The 17,433-nt window shown below is 36.1% G+C and overlaps 1 long non-coding RNA gene across 1 annotated transcript in view; it reads right to left on the bottom strand.

Moving 5' to 3' along the window:
• The window catches only part of LOC105483295 (uncharacterized), a 39,840-nt gene extending 23,667 nt beyond the window's left edge, over window positions 1–16,173 (bottom strand). The window contains exons 1-2 of the long non-coding RNA XR_011609849.1: window positions 15,469–16,173; window positions 5,184–5,267 (exon numbers count right to left, since the gene is read on the bottom strand). This is a non-coding gene — a long non-coding RNA (uncharacterized lncRNA). The remainder of the gene's footprint in view (window positions 1–5,183; window positions 5,268–15,468) is intronic.
• Between the last annotated feature and the right edge of the window lie 1,260 nt (window positions 16,174–17,433).

Below are 17,433 nucleotides of genomic sequence, written 5' to 3'. Positions count from 1 at the left end.
CTTGTATTATTTCTACCCATTTAAATTTATTGAGATTTGATTTATGGCCTAGCAAACATTGTATGCTAGATAATATTCCAAATAGGAATTATGGTTCAAATATATTCTATTTAATCTCAGGCATTCAGGAATGTGCTTCAACCAAGAGTATTGCCTCTGCTACTTGAGGTCATGCAGTAATGGAATCGAGAGATAGCATAAACTCTTTGTTAATTAAACTGACTTGTGTTTTTCATATGAAACTCAAGACTACACACATAGTCGTAAAACTTACCCAAGATAGGTATTCCTGTTCTACTCAAATAATATATTCTCTTGTATGAGCTATTTTTTAAACTAGTACAGATTTGGGGTACACTTTTATAAATCAGAATTTGACATTGTGTAATTTTCTACCCTCTTGCCATAGAACATCCAGAAGTATTTATTTAATGTAAATTCTGTAGCTATCCAAAACGTTTTAAATCATTATCTTTAGGGGCTGGGAAATAATGAAACATTTAGAACAAGCCCTCTGGGTGATTTCAATGTACACTAACATTTTGAGAGCCCCTTTCTCTATACTTCGTTTATGAGAAGGGTTCATTGATATGCTCTGCTGAAGGAGATGTGATGGGAGGAATGCTGGGATGGACATCAGAAAGGGGTTGCACTGCCACTCAGGAGCTGATGATGACTGAGCCATTAGTTCTTTCTAAGCATTGGTATCTTCAATTATAAAATGTGAACAATATTCCAGTGTATCTCTGAGAGCTACTGTGAATATTTAAGGAGACAGATCAACTCAGCAAAACCACTTTGCAAAATGGGACACCCTTTACAAACATAGGGAACTTTAAATAAATATTTTATTTTGTTTATTTCAACAGGTGACTCAGGAGCTAGAAAATGCACATACATCAAAATACGTCCAGAGCTTACATTCTGATGGGCACCTCATCCAAATTTAGTGAGTCAGAATAAATTATGGGTGACTTGCAATGAATAATAATAAGCATACTAATTATATTCCTGAATCACAGCACTTGCATTTAGTCCATCCCCAAAGAATAGAATGATTGTCACAGCCAGCAATATTTATCAAAGTGACACCAAAGTCGTAATATATGGATCTACTCTTCACCTCCTGAAATTCACAGACTTTGATTAAGTCATGTGATAATATATGCAGGACATTCTGGAATTACTGTATATCAAAAGGACAAGTCTGTTGATGGCATCCCCTCGAAACATCTGCAAGTTGCCAAATTCAAGAAAGCATATATCTGGAAATGATATTAAGGACACAGTGTTAATGGGTGAATCACTTATCTGTGAAAAGTCCTCGACCTCTCTATTAAAATTCTGTTGCTTTTAAAGGCCACTGATTATTTTTACTCAAAAAGAAATGAACATTTCCATTAGCTAGAGTTTTTCTTGTACAGTGCCTGACTAAAGACTATGTTAAGGACTACCAATCTAGAAATGTACAGGGAAAGCTACCAACATGGCCACAACTGGGAGGGAGGGGAAAGGGCTGACATAAATGCTTAGTAATATACATAGGACAAGTGTCAAGTTTCAGGCAAACAGAATCTTGCTTTTTTGGCTGAGGTTTCTTAATATGTCTCACATGATCACATGGATGTATGTACAACATTTAAAACTGCAAAATTCTAGCTTAAAAGAGGCTCTTGAGATAATTGTAATATCTTTGGGATTATCATCTAGGATAAATAAACAGAGAGTGATGTTTGCTGAACAGAAAGACATTTGGATTCACATTCTAAAAAATCATACTGTTCTTCTATGATCTCTGACTCACCCTGTCATTTTCTGAATGAAGAAAGAAACTGAGACCCAGAAAAATTATGCTTTTTAGTAACAGAGCCCAGATTACAATCCAGTTCTACTAATGTATTCAATTTTGGTTTGATTTATAATCAAAGCTAAGACTATTTTAAAATGCCTGAAATAACTTATAGATTTTTAAACCAAAAAATGCAAGGCAGAAGATTTATACATTTTATTTTAAAGCATCTCAATTTATGACTTCATTCTTAGCTATTTTGGCAGAATCCTAAAGTTTTTCAATGCTTGATTTACATTACTAATTTATCTTTTATTTCTTCTTAACTGTGCTTCTTATCAGGACATGCTATATTTTATATCTATTAGTACATTTCCTTTCAAAAAGAAGTATATATCTCTGTAACTATGAAGACACTCAAACTATTTTCTGATAAAACTAGGGCCTGGTGGCCAATAGCTAAAATTTATATATAGCCTGCTTCTCTCTAAAATGTTAACCAGTGAAATTATTTTTTCAATACCATGATGCTTAATGGATTATTAACCAACTAAATTGTAAGATTATATTAAAATGATGTCTTGAACACAACAAGGATTCCAGATGGCTGGTGTGTTTAATAGGCAATATGGGAAAATGCAGTAGGTGAGGATGGCTGCCTCAAAAAATATTAAACAACTTTTAAAGCTTTTGACATACTGGTAATACTTCCCAAACATTGCAAAATGGTTTTATATGTTAAATACCACTGGCAAATGGGTAAAACTAGTAAGCATATGTTCTCACCTCTAAGTAGGGGACACAATGCACATAAATGGAAGCCTCTAAATAAGTTACAAATTTATAACCAGATGTTGTAAGGATAGACAAAAATAAACTCTCAAAAAGTTAACAGCCAGTTCATTAAGGACACAGTCACCTTCTGCTATTCTAATAGTTTTATCAGACAAGTTAAGAACTAATTCTCAACGACTTCAGTCTACATATTGTCACGTGTGTCCGTCCTTGTGAAGAGACCACCAAACAGGCTTTGTGTGAGCAATAAAGCTTTTTAATCACCTGGGTGCAGGTGGGCTGAGTCCGAAAAGAGAGTCAGCAAAGGGAGATAGGGTGGGGCCTTTTTATAGGATTTGGGTAGGTAAAGGAAAATTACAGTCAAAGGGGGTTGTTCTCTGGCAGACAGGGGTGGGGAGTCACAAGGTGCTCAGTGGGGGAGCTTTTGAGCCAGGATGAGCCAGGAAAAGGAATTTCACAAGGTAATGTCATCAGTTAAGGCAGGAACAGACCATTTTCACTTCTTTTGTAGGGGAATGTTATTAGTTAAGGCGGGAACCGACCATCTGGATGTGTACGTGCAGGTCACAGGGGATATGATGGCTTAGCTTTGGCTCAGAGGGCTTACACATATTAGATGTCAAAATATCTTCATTTCAAAAAACACTTAATCATAATGTTTACCCCTCACTAATAATATTTTTATTTAGAATACATGTGCCTTTTAAAAATTATATTTCATCATTTCATGGCTCTCTCTAGCACAGACAGTGCAAACTCAAAGGAGACTAGGCCCTAAAGGTAAGGACCCTTGTTGCCCTATGATTAAATGAGGTATGAATATTTCATTTTTTGTGCTTAACTACAGGTTTACTTTCAGTAACTATAATAGTAAGTACACAATGAGTCATTGTTAACTAGCCTTTTAAAATAACTGTATTTAGTTTTCACTACTTAATTAATTGGTCTAACGTGCTACAGAACTGGTGATTATAAGCATGTCTGTTGTGGAAAAGGAAAATCAGTATTAATAATAATGACAAGAACTCAAGTCATAGTCTACCATCTTTAAAATTAATTAAATTATGTTGACCACCAGCATACCGTTTCAGCAAAACAAGCATACTTCAAATGAAGAATTGATAGGTCTAAATGGGTAATGAAAAGAAAAGAAGAAAGCGAAAGGAAGTGTTGACTGTGTTGAGTGTCAAGTGTCAGTAGAAATGTTGGGCCCTAGTTTGGCATTCAAGAATAAGTAACCTAGAGAAAAGCTATGTCTGGAAATTAATTTCGTAAAATATCTGCTCAGAATGATAGCTAAATCATGAGGGCGAATAGACAACTAATGGTAAACATGTACAAATAAAAGACCAAAGCTCTAACCTTGTCTGAGCTTACAGAATTTGACCCAGAGTAGGAGGCCTCAAAGAAGATGAAAGAATGTGCCATTAACAGGCAAGAAAATTATAAGGAGAATGCTGTTTTATTAAAGCCATGAAATTGCTTAATTTTAGGAAGACCTAAGGATGCAAACAGGATCCACTATACAAGTTCCAGGAAGATGGCATAGAAATTCCCAAAGATTGTATCTAGTTCAAGTAAAATTCGATCAACTGACTCTTAGATGGTTTACATATTTAGAGCAATTTTAATGGAATCAGGGAAACAAAATTCAGATTTCAAGGTTTATTTAGACAGCAGGGAGCTGGATAATGGTTTATATCAGAGAGCATAATCTTTGTCAATGACTTTCAAAATATTCTCAACATATAAAAAGTCGTAAACATTTTTGACTGTAGAATTGGTTATTCCAGATACAATTATAGCTATCCTTATATTTTCATAAAGTTCTTATCCTTATAGAAAAGTGTAAAAAATGTTATTAATCACTAATACATTCCCAAAACTAGCTTTGATCTCAATATTAACTTGGAACAGCCAGTGAAGACATTAAAAAGTAAGCTACAGCCATATCACCAAAGTTAACCATGATAATTAGAAAAAGGCAGAGAGGCATCTTTCCAGGCAAGAGGGCCCTGCCTCTTCTCTATATACATGGTGATTCGTATACAGTTTAAAAGAGAGATACTTTAGTAAGTACTAACTAAAAGAAAGTTTTGTGGTGTAATATGAATAAGACAACAATAGCATTTAGGCCAGAAAATTAACAAAGAGGGAACCAACCCAACAAGAACATAAAATATTTATGAAGTTGCATGCACTAACATATTTCTTGGAAAGAGATAGACCATATATTGACAGAATAACAAAGAGAAAACAAAATCACACTCATAGTCAATGAATGTACCAAGTTTCTATGAGAAACTGATAGCTGCAAATTAATAAATGTAAATAACAATCGATTGTATATGATATATATTTACATATCCATATTTATAGAGTGTTATACCCTAAAAAGTGAGTATTTATGTATTTTTAAAACATGTGATACTAAGGCTCAAAATAAATCTTAAAAGAACTAAGAATTTTGTCATGTTGAGCCCCATTCTGCCATTTTGTGGTCACAATGGAATATAATTCCCTTACAGCTATATGAATTTATGTGACTGAGTTCTCCCCACAAAATGGAATAGAAGTTATAAGTACAACTTTGACATACCTTACTACAAGCAAATTACTTGCCTTGGACTTGCTTTCCTATTTTCCATCAGCTGGAATTCAGAAAACAGCAACCAGCTTACAACTGCAAACAAAGAGAATAGAACAACTAAGATGCAAGGAGCCTGGTTACCAGACATCCTTGTAGAGCAGAGCTGTCCCACTGACCTAGACCGGCCAGATTGTTATGTGAAAGAAATACACTTCTATCCTATTTAAGCCACTCTACTTTGTTACAGATCTTAGAATTGATGCTAAAAATATTTTTCAAAGGATTTAAAACCCCTGGGAAGATGTAGATCTTTTCCTGTTAATGCAGACATGTCTACATAGGAATCCAATCACTTTGGTATTATAAAACACCCCACGCTCAATAATACAGATACTGTATTTTCCACAAGTTGATGTCAGGACTATCTAAATCCTTTTATCTATACTACGTTGTTCTCTATTTTCAATGCTCCTACAACTGAAATGTTTAATGAGAAAACTGCTGTCTTAAACAAAGGCTAACATTTTGCATATCATAAAAATTATGTGTATATACAATAAAACTGCCAAAGGGATAAAAGATTCTAAAGAACATTTAGATTAATAGACATTTTGATGCATTTCTATCTTACATAGATTAAGTTTAAGAGTTTTCTTCTAAGTGGAAATATAATAGACTGCAACTTAGGTATATAAGAAGTATTTTTAAGTTGAACACACAAGTGAGCTGAAATATGTTGATTTTGAGTGGTAACTATGTGCTCGGCATTGTGTTGTAGGGAGGCACTTTGCATTAAGTGCCTGTATATGGAAAACGCCTGTCAAGTATTAGCTGAATTGAATTTCTGTAATTTCATTTTGTGTTTTAAAAATTTTGCAAAGAAATTATTGTTAAGTGTATTTTTCATATGAGGAAATTCTGACTGAGAAGGGTTAGAGATCAAAGAGTTGAAGTATCTGTTGGGAAACTTGAACAGTATCTCTCTAAGGACTGGGCAAGAAATTGAGTAACCTCAGTAACCTCTGAAGACAGAAAGAATTGTTGAATCAACAAAATTTTTTCCAGTGTCAAGATATGACAAACTTTTCATTTGTTCAGATATTGAGACATAGATATGCCATTTATGAGAAACTTTAAGAAAGTTTGAGTTTAATTTTTGACTTTGTTGGTGACTAGCTATGTGACCTGAGAACAATTCTATATGCTCCAGCTTTTTAAATATGTAAAAAAGTAATATTAATTGTTAGCGGCTTTAAATAAAATATTGTTATGCCCAGACCCTCTATTCCCCAAAGAAGACCACCAGAGTCCAGAGTCAAAGCCAAGCGGCAAGGATCTTTATGACAAGTTCGAACTTGGTCCCTCCATTACACAGCATACAAGAGGGCCCCGAACAATGCGAGTGTTTGCTTTTTATAGCCCGAAAGTTACAGGGGAACAAAGGAATTCTTTTGGTTCCCGCGCTTTCAGTAAAACTTTGAACGGCTGCCTCCTTATCGGAGACTTTTCCAGGTGGTGTTTGTACTGGGCTCAGGAAGTTTGAGAGATATATGGCGATATGTGGTGGGATGGGAGGATGGGATGTGTTTGTATTGGGCTTGTTTGTTTTGAGCCCGGGGCTGAGGAATGTGCCCGGCTCCTCTCAATATAGGCAACCATCAAGACCAAATAATAAAGAAACAGAAAATCTCAACAGACTAATAACGACTAAAGAGAATGAATGGAGCAATAAAAAAATTTTCACCAGATGGCTTCACAGGAGAATTCTATAAAATATTTAAAGAAGAATTAACAACAATCCTTCTCAAATTCTTCCAAAAAACTTAAGAGGAAATATTTTCAAACTGCATCTATTAGGCCAGCATTTGCCTAATGTCAAAGCCAGGCACGGACACTACAAGAAAAGAAAATTACAAGTCAATATCTTGATAAACATACATGCCAAGATCCATGAAAAATACTTTCAAACTTAATTCAATAGCACATTAGAAAGATAATCCATCATGGCCAAGTAGGACTTACCCATGGGATGCAAAAATGGTTCCACACACATAAATGAATAAATGTGATATATATAATTAAGAGAATGGGAGTCAAAAACCATATTATCTCAACAGATGAAGGGAAAGCATTTCACAAAGTAACATCTTTTCATCACAGAAACTCTCAACAAATTAGGTGTAGAAGGAATGTACCTCAACACAGTAAAGGCCATATATGACAGACCCACAGCTAAAATTATTCTCAATGATGTAAAGTTGAAAGTTGTTCCTTGAGGATTAGGTACAGGACAAGGATGTTCACTCTTGCCAATTCTAGTCAACATTGTACTGGAAGTATTAGCCAGAGTAATTAGAAAAGAAACAAAAGGCATCCAAATTTGAAAGAAAGAAGGAAAATTGTTCCTGTTTACAGATGACATGATCTTATAAATAGAAAACCCTAAAGATTACACCAAAAAAGTGTTAAAACTAAAAATTCATGGAAGTTGCAGAATATAAATCAACGGAAAAAATCAACTGTATTTGTTTACACCAATAACAAATTATCTGAAAAAGAAATCAAGGAAACCAACCGATTTACATTAGCTATGAAAAAAGAAAATCCTGAAATTAGAAAAAAAATCCACTAAGTAGAAGACCTATCTAAACATTGAAAACTATAAAATATTGATGAAAAACATTGAAGAAGACACCAGTAAATAGAAAAGTATCCCATGTGCATGTATTTAAAGAAGTTTGTGAAAATGCTCATATTATCCAAAGTCATCCAAAGGTTTAATGCAATCCTTATCAAAATTCCAATGACATTTTTCATAGAAATAGAAAAAAACCCTAAAATGTGTATGAAACCACGTAAGACCGCAGATAGCCAAAGCAATCCTGAGCAAAAAGGACAGATCTGGAGGCATCACACCACCGGACTTCAAAATATAACACAAACCTATAGTAACCAAAACTGGCATAAAACAAACACATAGACCAGTGGAAGAGAATAGCTAGAAATACGCACACTTACAGCCAACTCCTTTTCAACAGAGGTGCTGTAGGGGCCAAGGGAAACCTTTCTATTTGGCCTGTGAAGGTTTGCTGCAAAGCCAACTAACATAAGATTAATTGAAGAAAAGGTAAACAAACTTATTAATGTGCATGTAAGAGAGAATCACAGAATGATTACCTGAAACACCAACAATGGGGTGCATAAGCTTATATAACAACTTAAGTTTACAGAAAAAATGAGGACTCAGAACATGGCCCAAAACAGGTTATGGTGGTAAATCAGGTTATAGCGGCACAAAAGTTACGGGAGGGAGAGAATAGGCGGGCTGACTAGCAAAGGTAGTCTTGTTATGTAAATGAAACCTCACAGGTAGCAGCTCTCAAAGAGAATAGATGGTAAATATTTGTCTCAGACTTTTAAAGGTGTCGGAATCTCAATTAATCTTCCATAAATCCCTGTAAGAGAAGGCCTGGCTGCACCAACGCAGATTTTCTACAGATGCAAATCTCACCCACCAAAGATAGCTTAACAGGGCTACTTTTGTTTGTTGGATTTCTGAACAGCCATCTCAAAATGTCAAAGAAACATGTTTCAGGGTAAAATAATTTGATATCCTTCAGTCCCCACTTCGAACCTTTAAAAAGTTTCACTTACTAAAAGCCAAGTTGATAGCTTTGGAGAGATTTGGGTTAGAGGTTGTTCGATCGAGATAACCAAAGGAATGGAAAAACAAATTGAAATAAGCAGAAAAGATAAAATTTAAATACGTTGTCCCGTATTTTCTTGAATTCCCATATTTTCTTGAATTCTCTTAGCCCTGAGAACAGCTTAGTCAGGCTAAACCAGAGTCCTGTTTCAGGAGGTGGCACTGCAGATGGGTGAGGCCTCTATATATGATGCAGGCAAACATATCTTACATAAGAGGCATTTTTATGGAAACAGAAGAAAAACAAAAGTTAATGTCTGGAATATTCTATATACAAGTTCTTTTAAAGAGTCTCTGAAACATCTTTAGATTTTAGTGACAATCAAATAGATTTTTTTCTGGAGTGTTATTCAAATCCAGAAAGGTCTTCAAATGAACTTTCTGTGTAGTCCATAAATCAGCAAGCATGAAGGCTGTTTATATGTGTTGCTCTGGTGATTTTCCTCAAAGTTTTTATCAAATTGTCCAGCTTTACTTTGCATGGCTCAAGGCAAACTGAGTATTAATTTCTAGTGATTTTAAGTGAGAAAAATTTAAAAACATTAGTTTGGAGACTTGTAGCCAGAAAAGAATTGAAGATTTAGTCCAAATTGTAGACAAATAATAAAAACTTAAAAATAATGGACAATGCTAGAATTTGTAACATGTGTACTATAGTTTTCTTTTAAAACAATTTTTTCTCCACAGATTCCCGTTTTTACCAAGGACAAATCATAGTGGAACCAATTGATTAACAAAATAAGTTTTAGTCTTATTATACTTGACCTTGTGAACACCAAATATCTGAGAAAAGTATTAATGTAAAAAGTTAATTTTGTCAAGGTTGAGGATGCACACCCATGACACGTCCTCAGGAGGTTCTGAGGACATGTGCCCAAGGTGGTCAGAGCACAGTTTGGCTTTACACATTTTAGGGAGACAGGAGACATCAATCAACATATGAAAGATGAACATTGATTCATCTGGAAAGGTGGGACAACTCAAAGCAAAGGTGGGAAACTCAAAGTGGGGAGGGGGCTTTCAGGTCATAGGTAGATAAGAGATAAACAACAGTTGCATTCTTTTGAGTTTCTGATTAGCCTCTCCAAAGGAGGCAATCAGATGTGCATTTATCTCAGTGAGCAGAGGGGTGACTTTGAATAGAATGGGAAGCAGGTTTGCTCTAAGCAGTTCCCAGCTTTACTTTTCCCTTTAGCTTAGTGATTTTGGGGCCCCAAGATTTATTTTCCTTATTCATTTTCATAATCTGATTATGGAGAGTGCATAAAAGGAAGACATAGAAGCTGGGCTGAAGGGGGAAGGAAGCTGGGAACCTGGCAAGGGCTACCTCACACTGGGACTTGTTCCTGGTCCCCAACTACTCCAGGTGAATGGGTGAGTTGACATGTAAGGAGAAAGGGCCTCTGGAATATGACCACTCTCACCACAGCCTTCTGGAGTCCTGGCAGGAGGAGACCCCTTGACCACCACAGACTCTCAATTTGGCAGGAAGGCCTGCTTAGAGAAGTGGTAGGGGCAGCAAGCCCACTGGTGTGGAGCCCAGAGGGTTGGTGCCAGAGTGTCTGTAACAAAGCACAGCCAGAGAAGGCCATACATACCTACAATAACAATATATTGTATTTTGAAATTGCTAAGACAGTAGATTGTAGGTGTTCTCATTACCAAAAAAAAAAAAGTAAGTGAAATAATGCATATCTTAATTAGCTTGATTTAGCCATTTAGCAATATATACATATTTCAAAACAATATGTTGCACATGTACCTGATAAATACATGCAATTTTTGTCAATTATAATAAATAACTTTAAAAGTGATGCAATACATACAGTATAGACAAGTGAGCATTTATTTTATTTTAATTACAGTAAGCAAAACATATGAATTAGAAAAAAATATTCTTTCAGTTATTCATTACATATTTATAAATTTATCAATTTCTTCTAGATCTTCTAGTTTATGTGCATAGAGGTATTTATAATATTCTCTGACAGTTATTTATATTTCTGTGAGGTCAGTGGCAATAACCCCTTTGTTGTTTCTAATGGTGTTTATTTGGATCTTCTCACTTTTCTTCTTTATTATTCTACCTAGCAATCCACCTATTTTATTGACTTTTTCAAAAACCCAACTCCTGGATTCTTTGATCTTTTGAATGTTTTTCAGGTCTCAATCTCCTTCAGTTCAACTCTGATTTTGGTTATTTTTTGTCTTCTGCTAGGTTTGGGGTTGGTTTCCTTTTACTTCTCTATTTTAGTTGTGATGTTAGGTTGTTAAATTGGGATCTTTCTTTTTGATGTGGGCATTTAGTGCTCTAAGTTTCCCTCTAAGACTACCTTAGCTGTGTCCCATAGATACCGGTATGTTGTGCCTGTGAATATATACACTGGCAAAGTGATGGGAGTTGCCATGGGCTCGGGGGAAGCTGCAGTGTAGGGAAGGAGGAGGCAGGCTGCTGTGTGGCATGGGAGCCTCCCCAATGGAACTCTCTGCCACTCAGGTATGATTCACCAGTGCAGGAGCTATGAGGAGGACCTCCAGGCCACCTGAAGCAGTATTATTTTTTTGTTTATAAACAAACAAAAAAATTGATCACATGGATTCACAGCTGAATTCTACCAGAAATACATCAAAGAGCTGGTACAATTCCTACTGAAACTATCCAAAAACTAAGAGCAAGGAGCTCCTTTGTAACTCACTCTATGAGGCCAGCATCCTACTGATACCAAAACCTGGAAGAAACATACCAAAAAAAAAAAGAAAATTTCAGACAAAAAGCCTTGATGAACATCGGTTCAAAAATCCTCAACAAAATACTAGCATACTGAATCCAGCAGCACATCAAAAAGCTTATCAATCATGATCAAGTAGGTCTTATCCCTGGGATGCAAGATTAGTTCGACATACACAAATCAAGAAATAGATTCATTACATAAGTAGAACTAAAGACAAAAAAGAAACACATGATTATGTCTATAGTTGCAGAAAAGACTTTCGATAAAATTCAACACCCTTTATCTGAGAAACTCTGAATAAACTAGGTATTAAAGGATCATACCTCAAAATAATGAGAGCCATCTATGACAAACCCACAGCCAACATTGTAGTGAATGGGCAAAAGCTGGAAGCATTCCCCTTGAAAACCAGAACATGACAAGGATGTCCTCTCTCACCATTCCTATTTAACATATTATTGAGTCCTGGCCAAAAGAATCAGGCAAGAGATAAAAATAAAAGGTATCCAAACAGAGAGAAAGTCAAACTATACTTGTTTATAAATGACATGATCCTATATCTAGAAAATTCTATAGTCTTGGTCCAAAAGCTCCTTAAACTGATAAACAACTTCAGTGTATTCTTAGTATACAAAATCAATGTACAAAAATTAGCAGCATGCTTATACACCAACAACAGTCAAGCCAAGAGCCAAATCAGGAATGCAATCCAATTAACAATAGCCACAAAAATAATAAAGTATCTAGGAATACAGCTAACCAGGGAGGTGAATGATGTCTGCAAGGAGAACTACAAACCACTGCTCAAAGAAATCAGAAATGACACAAACCAATGAAAAATATTCCATGCTTATGGATAAGAGAAATCAATATCATTAAAATGGCCATACTGCCCAAAGCAATTTATAGATTCAATGCTATTCCTATTCAACTGCCAGTGACATTCTTCACAGAACTAGAAAAACTATTTTAAAATTCAGATGGAACCAAAAATGAGCCCAAATAGCAAAGGCAATCCTAAGCAAAAAGAGCAAAGCTAGAGGGATCATAATACCCAACTTCAAACTATGCTACAGAACTACAGTAACCAAAACAGCATGGTACTAGTACACAAACAGACATGTAGACCAATGGAACAGAACAGAGAGTCGAATAATAAGGCCACACACTTACCACTATCTGATCTTTGACAAATCTGACAAAAACAAGCAATGCGGCAAGGATTCTCTAATCAATAAATGGTGCTGGGATAACTGGCTAGCCATACAGAGAAGATTGAAACTGAACTCTTTCCTTACATCATATACAAACATTAACTCAAGATGGATTAAAGAGTTAAGTATAAAACCGAAAACTATAAAAACCCTAGAAGATAAACTAGGCAATACCATTGTGGACAAAGGAACAGGCAAAAATTTCATGATGAAGATGCCGAAAGTAATTGCAACAAAAGCAAAAATTGACAAATGGGATGCATTAAACTAAAGAGCTTCTGCACAGCAAAAAGAAATTATCAACAGAGTAAACAGGCAACCCACAGAAAGGGAGAAAATTTTTGCAAAATATTCATCCAACAAAGGTCTATAAGGAACTTAAACAAATTTACAAGAAAAAACATACAACCCCATTAAAACAGTGAGCAAAGGACACGAACAGACACATTGCAAAAGAAGACATACATGAAACCAACAAGCATATGAAAAAGCTCAGCATCGCTGATCATTAGAGAAATACAAATTAAAGACCACAATGAGATACCATCTCACATCTGTCAGAATGGCTATTAATAAAAAGTCAAAAACTAACAGGTGGCTGCTAATGTTTTGGAGAAAAGGGAACACTTACACTGTTGATACGAGTGTAAATTAGTTCAGCTACTATTGAAAACAGTGTAGCAATTCCTTAAAGACCTGAAAACAAATACCATTTGACCCAACAATCCATTACTTGGTATATATCCAAAGGAATATAAATCATTTTTTTTTAATTATACTTTAAGTTCTAGGGTACATGTGCATAATGTGCAGGTTTGTTAAAAGACACATGGATGTGTATGTTCATTGTTCCACTTTTCACAACAGCAGATGTAGAATCAACTTAAATGGCCATCAACAGTAGGCTGAATTTTTTTAAAATGGTACATATACACCATGGAATGCTATGAAGCCATAAAAATATAAGATCATGTCCTTTACAGGAATATGATGGAGCTGGAGGCCATTATCCTTCACAAAGTAATGCAGGAACAGAAAACCAAATACTGAATACTCTCACTTATAAGTGGGAGCTAAATGATGAGAACACATGGACATAAAGAGGGGAACAATAAACACTGGGGCCTAACAGAAGGTGGAGTGTGGGAGGAGTGGGGGGGGGGGGGAATCAGGAAAAGTAACTATTAACTAATGGATACCAGGCTTAATACACAGGTGATGAAATAATCTATGAAACAAATCCCCATGACACAAGTTTACCTCCAAAACAAACCTGCAAACATACCCCTGAACTTAAAATAAGTTAAAAGATAATAATTCATCAAATATTTACCAAGTGCTGAATTTGATAATTAGAAATTAATCAACACAGTTTTTATTAATAATACTAATTGAATACAAAGTTCTTATTAAATTACGTCAACACATTGTAATCTATTTATCAGTATTTATTAACTCTTTTCTCTTTTTATTCCTCCGCTCCTACCACATTCTTTTTTCCTAATGTCTTTACAAGAAATTATTTTATAAACAAAAGGTAGTACATTATAAAAAATTAACAAATTTTTGTCAAAGTTATAGTTCACAAATGTAGCTAGGTATTAAGAGAAATACAATAGAAAGTAAAGAATTCATTATCCATAAGAAGATTATAATCATATTTGGGAGAAAAAAATGATATAGCAGAAAGAATACAGTGTATAAGAACTGTCAAATTACAGAACACAGTAATTAAGGCAAATACAAATTCAGAGACAGGGGTGGGTTACTGGAGTTTAGAAATCTACCCTGAACCAGGAACAACCTGAGGAAATGGCTCATTGTCAACTTATATTAAGCCTATTTAAGGATTTCCTTTAGAAGAGGTTGTCATGATGGACATTTGTGTTCTAAGACCAATAATGAGTATTCAAAACACAATTCAAAACAATCAACATATAACACAAAGTTAATAAAACCTATTCTTTAGCCTCATGTTGTAGCAGGACAAGCTGCAGACAAAACCTCTCAGACACCGAGTTAAAGAAAGAAGGGCTTTATTCGGCCCAAGGCAAGACTCACGTCTCCAAAAACCAAGCTCCCTGAGTGAGCAATTCCTGTCCTTTTTAAGCCCTTAAACTCTAAGGGGGTCTGTGTGAGAGGGTCGTGATCAATTGAGCAAGCTGGGGGTATGTGACTGGGGGCTGCATGCACCGGTAATCAGAACTGAACAGGACAGGGATTTTCACAATGCTTTTCCGTACAATGTCTGGAATCTATAGATAACATAACCGGTTAGGTCAGGGGTCGATCTTCAACCAGGCCCGGGGCACGGTGCCAGGCTGTCTGCCTGTGGATTTCATTTCTGCCTTTTAGCTTTTACTACTTCTTTCTTTAGAGGCAGAAATTGGGCATAAGACAATATGAGGGGTAGTCTCCTCCCTTAATGTTAGTATTGTACTACAGATTTGAAATCCTTCTATTATGAAGCTAGCCACACTACAGGTAAGGAAAATAGAAACCAAAGCAGTTATTTTTTAAAAAGAAAACTCTATATATAGTAAATTAGTTAAACTGATGTTAGAAAATCAAGGGAGGTAGAGAATGCTGAGTTAGATAATTGATTAATAATAATAATTGCAAGAAGTAGCCAACAGTCTTACCGCTCAGTGAACAAAGGGAAGAGGTTTGGTTATCAGAAGCTTGCAGTTTGGAAGAAGCACTCTTAGGGTAGGTAATCAGGCTCCCCGCCCCATACCAGGAAGGTCAGGTGACTATCAAGTGGGTCAGGTGACCATCAAGTGCCAGTCAGGCAGTTGTTAAACTGTCTCCCTAAAATAACAATTGGTCACAGCCGGCGCCACGGAAAGGCAGTCTGCCAATAGATAGAAACACCTGAAACTGGTGACCAGCAGTTTCCCGGTAAGATCTCAGGAGTTGGGCCAGTGGACACACCCATATACTCTAAGAGGCAGAATGGGGAGTTTAACTGGTATATAACCTTCCTGTAGGAATGCTAGACTGGTAAGGGAAGAGCGCCTCAAGTGAGCATGCGTACAACTCCAGTAAACATTGCGCAAGGTCTAGCAGGCCACCATGCATGTGGAAAGCCCATCCTAAGGGAAGAATCAAGGGAGAAGAGGTGCAAGACCCCAGAAGTATGCCAACATATAAAATCCCAAGTCAAAGTCAGACAGTAAACTTGATCGCTCAAGTATGAAGGGTGAGTTTGTTGCTTAAAAACAATAGCTTAATAACTAGCACGTTTATGTCCTAGGATGAGAACTAAACTTTAAATATTTCATAGTAATTTTTCCATTCTACTATGAAATTGAAATCCTTCCAACATAATTTTATTGCACTTCATTTAGCTGTTATTGCTAAATGTGCATCTCTCTGTGGGAAAAAGAAAGAAATTCTTGAAAGGTGAGTGAATGTATTATAATAATCACCAACTATTTAAAGACTATCACTGGATGGAAGAAAATATTTTACTTTCATTACAATTGTGTTTAGTGAAGGCAAAATTTTAACAGACAAATTAATGTAAATGAGATGGAATTAGAAGCTAAAGGATATTTGTCTGTGTGCTAATGAATAACCACTACATACCAAATGAGAAAGACAGAGTAAAAGAAGATGAAGTGGTGAACGATGACACTAATGAGTGGCAGCTGTGTCACATTTTTCATGGTTTTCCTACTTTTGTACATGATACAGAAAATCCCTGGCTGCAATCAAGGTGTTGGCTAGATTGTAATCATCCTAAGGCTCTACTGGCGGAGGATCTGCTTTCAAGCTCAGACGTGTAAGTGTTGGAAGGCCTCAGGTCCTTGCAGGCTATTGGCCAGAAAAGCAAGTTTCTGGCTCCATGGGGAGCCCATAAGGTTACTCACAGCATAGCACAAGGAGTGAGAGAGATCACCCAAGAGGGAAGTCACAGTCTTTTTGTAACCTGATCTCAGAAATGACAACCCATCACCTCTGCTGCATTTTATTCTCTACAAAGCGATTACACAAGGGCATACATAATCAGGAGGCAAGAATCATTGGGGGCCATGCTAGAGGCTGCTTAGCACAGATCTTAAATACTTTAAACAACAGGGAGATCTGTGCTCTGTGCTGACAGAATCTACAAGAGTTGGCATCACATTTTTGAAGATTGTGGAAGGCATTGTTTGAGATATTTTCATAATAAACCCACTGGTATACACACTTAAGTAAGGTAATATATCAGGAACATGCACAGGTCAGGCATGTGGTGGCTCACACCTGCAATCCCAGTGCTTTGGGAGGCTTAGGTGGGAGGATCACTTGAAGCCAGGAATTAGAGACCAGCCTGGGCAACATAGCAAGACCCTATCTCCCCATAAATTTAAAAAATTAGCCAAGTGTGGTGGTGTACACCTGTACTCCTAGTTACTCAGGATGCTGAGACACAGGCATTACTTCAGCCCAGGCTTTGAGGTTACAGTGAACTATGATCATGTCACTGTACTACTTCAGGCTGGATGACAGAGCAAGACTTCATCTGTTAAAAAAAAAAAAAAAAAAAAAAAAAAAGGAAGCACACATGTGTTTCTCCAAAGCTATTGTTTATAGCGTATAGTGATTAATTCAGTAGGTCA

The sequence above is a fragment of the Macaca nemestrina genome, chromosome 11 (genome assembly GCF_043159975.1).
Source record: "Macaca nemestrina isolate mMacNem1 chromosome 11, mMacNem.hap1, whole genome shotgun sequence".
Lineage (NCBI taxonomy): Eukaryota > Metazoa > Chordata > Mammalia > Primates > Cercopithecidae > Macaca > Macaca nemestrina.
This window is presented reverse-complemented; position numbering and strand designations above follow the sequence as displayed.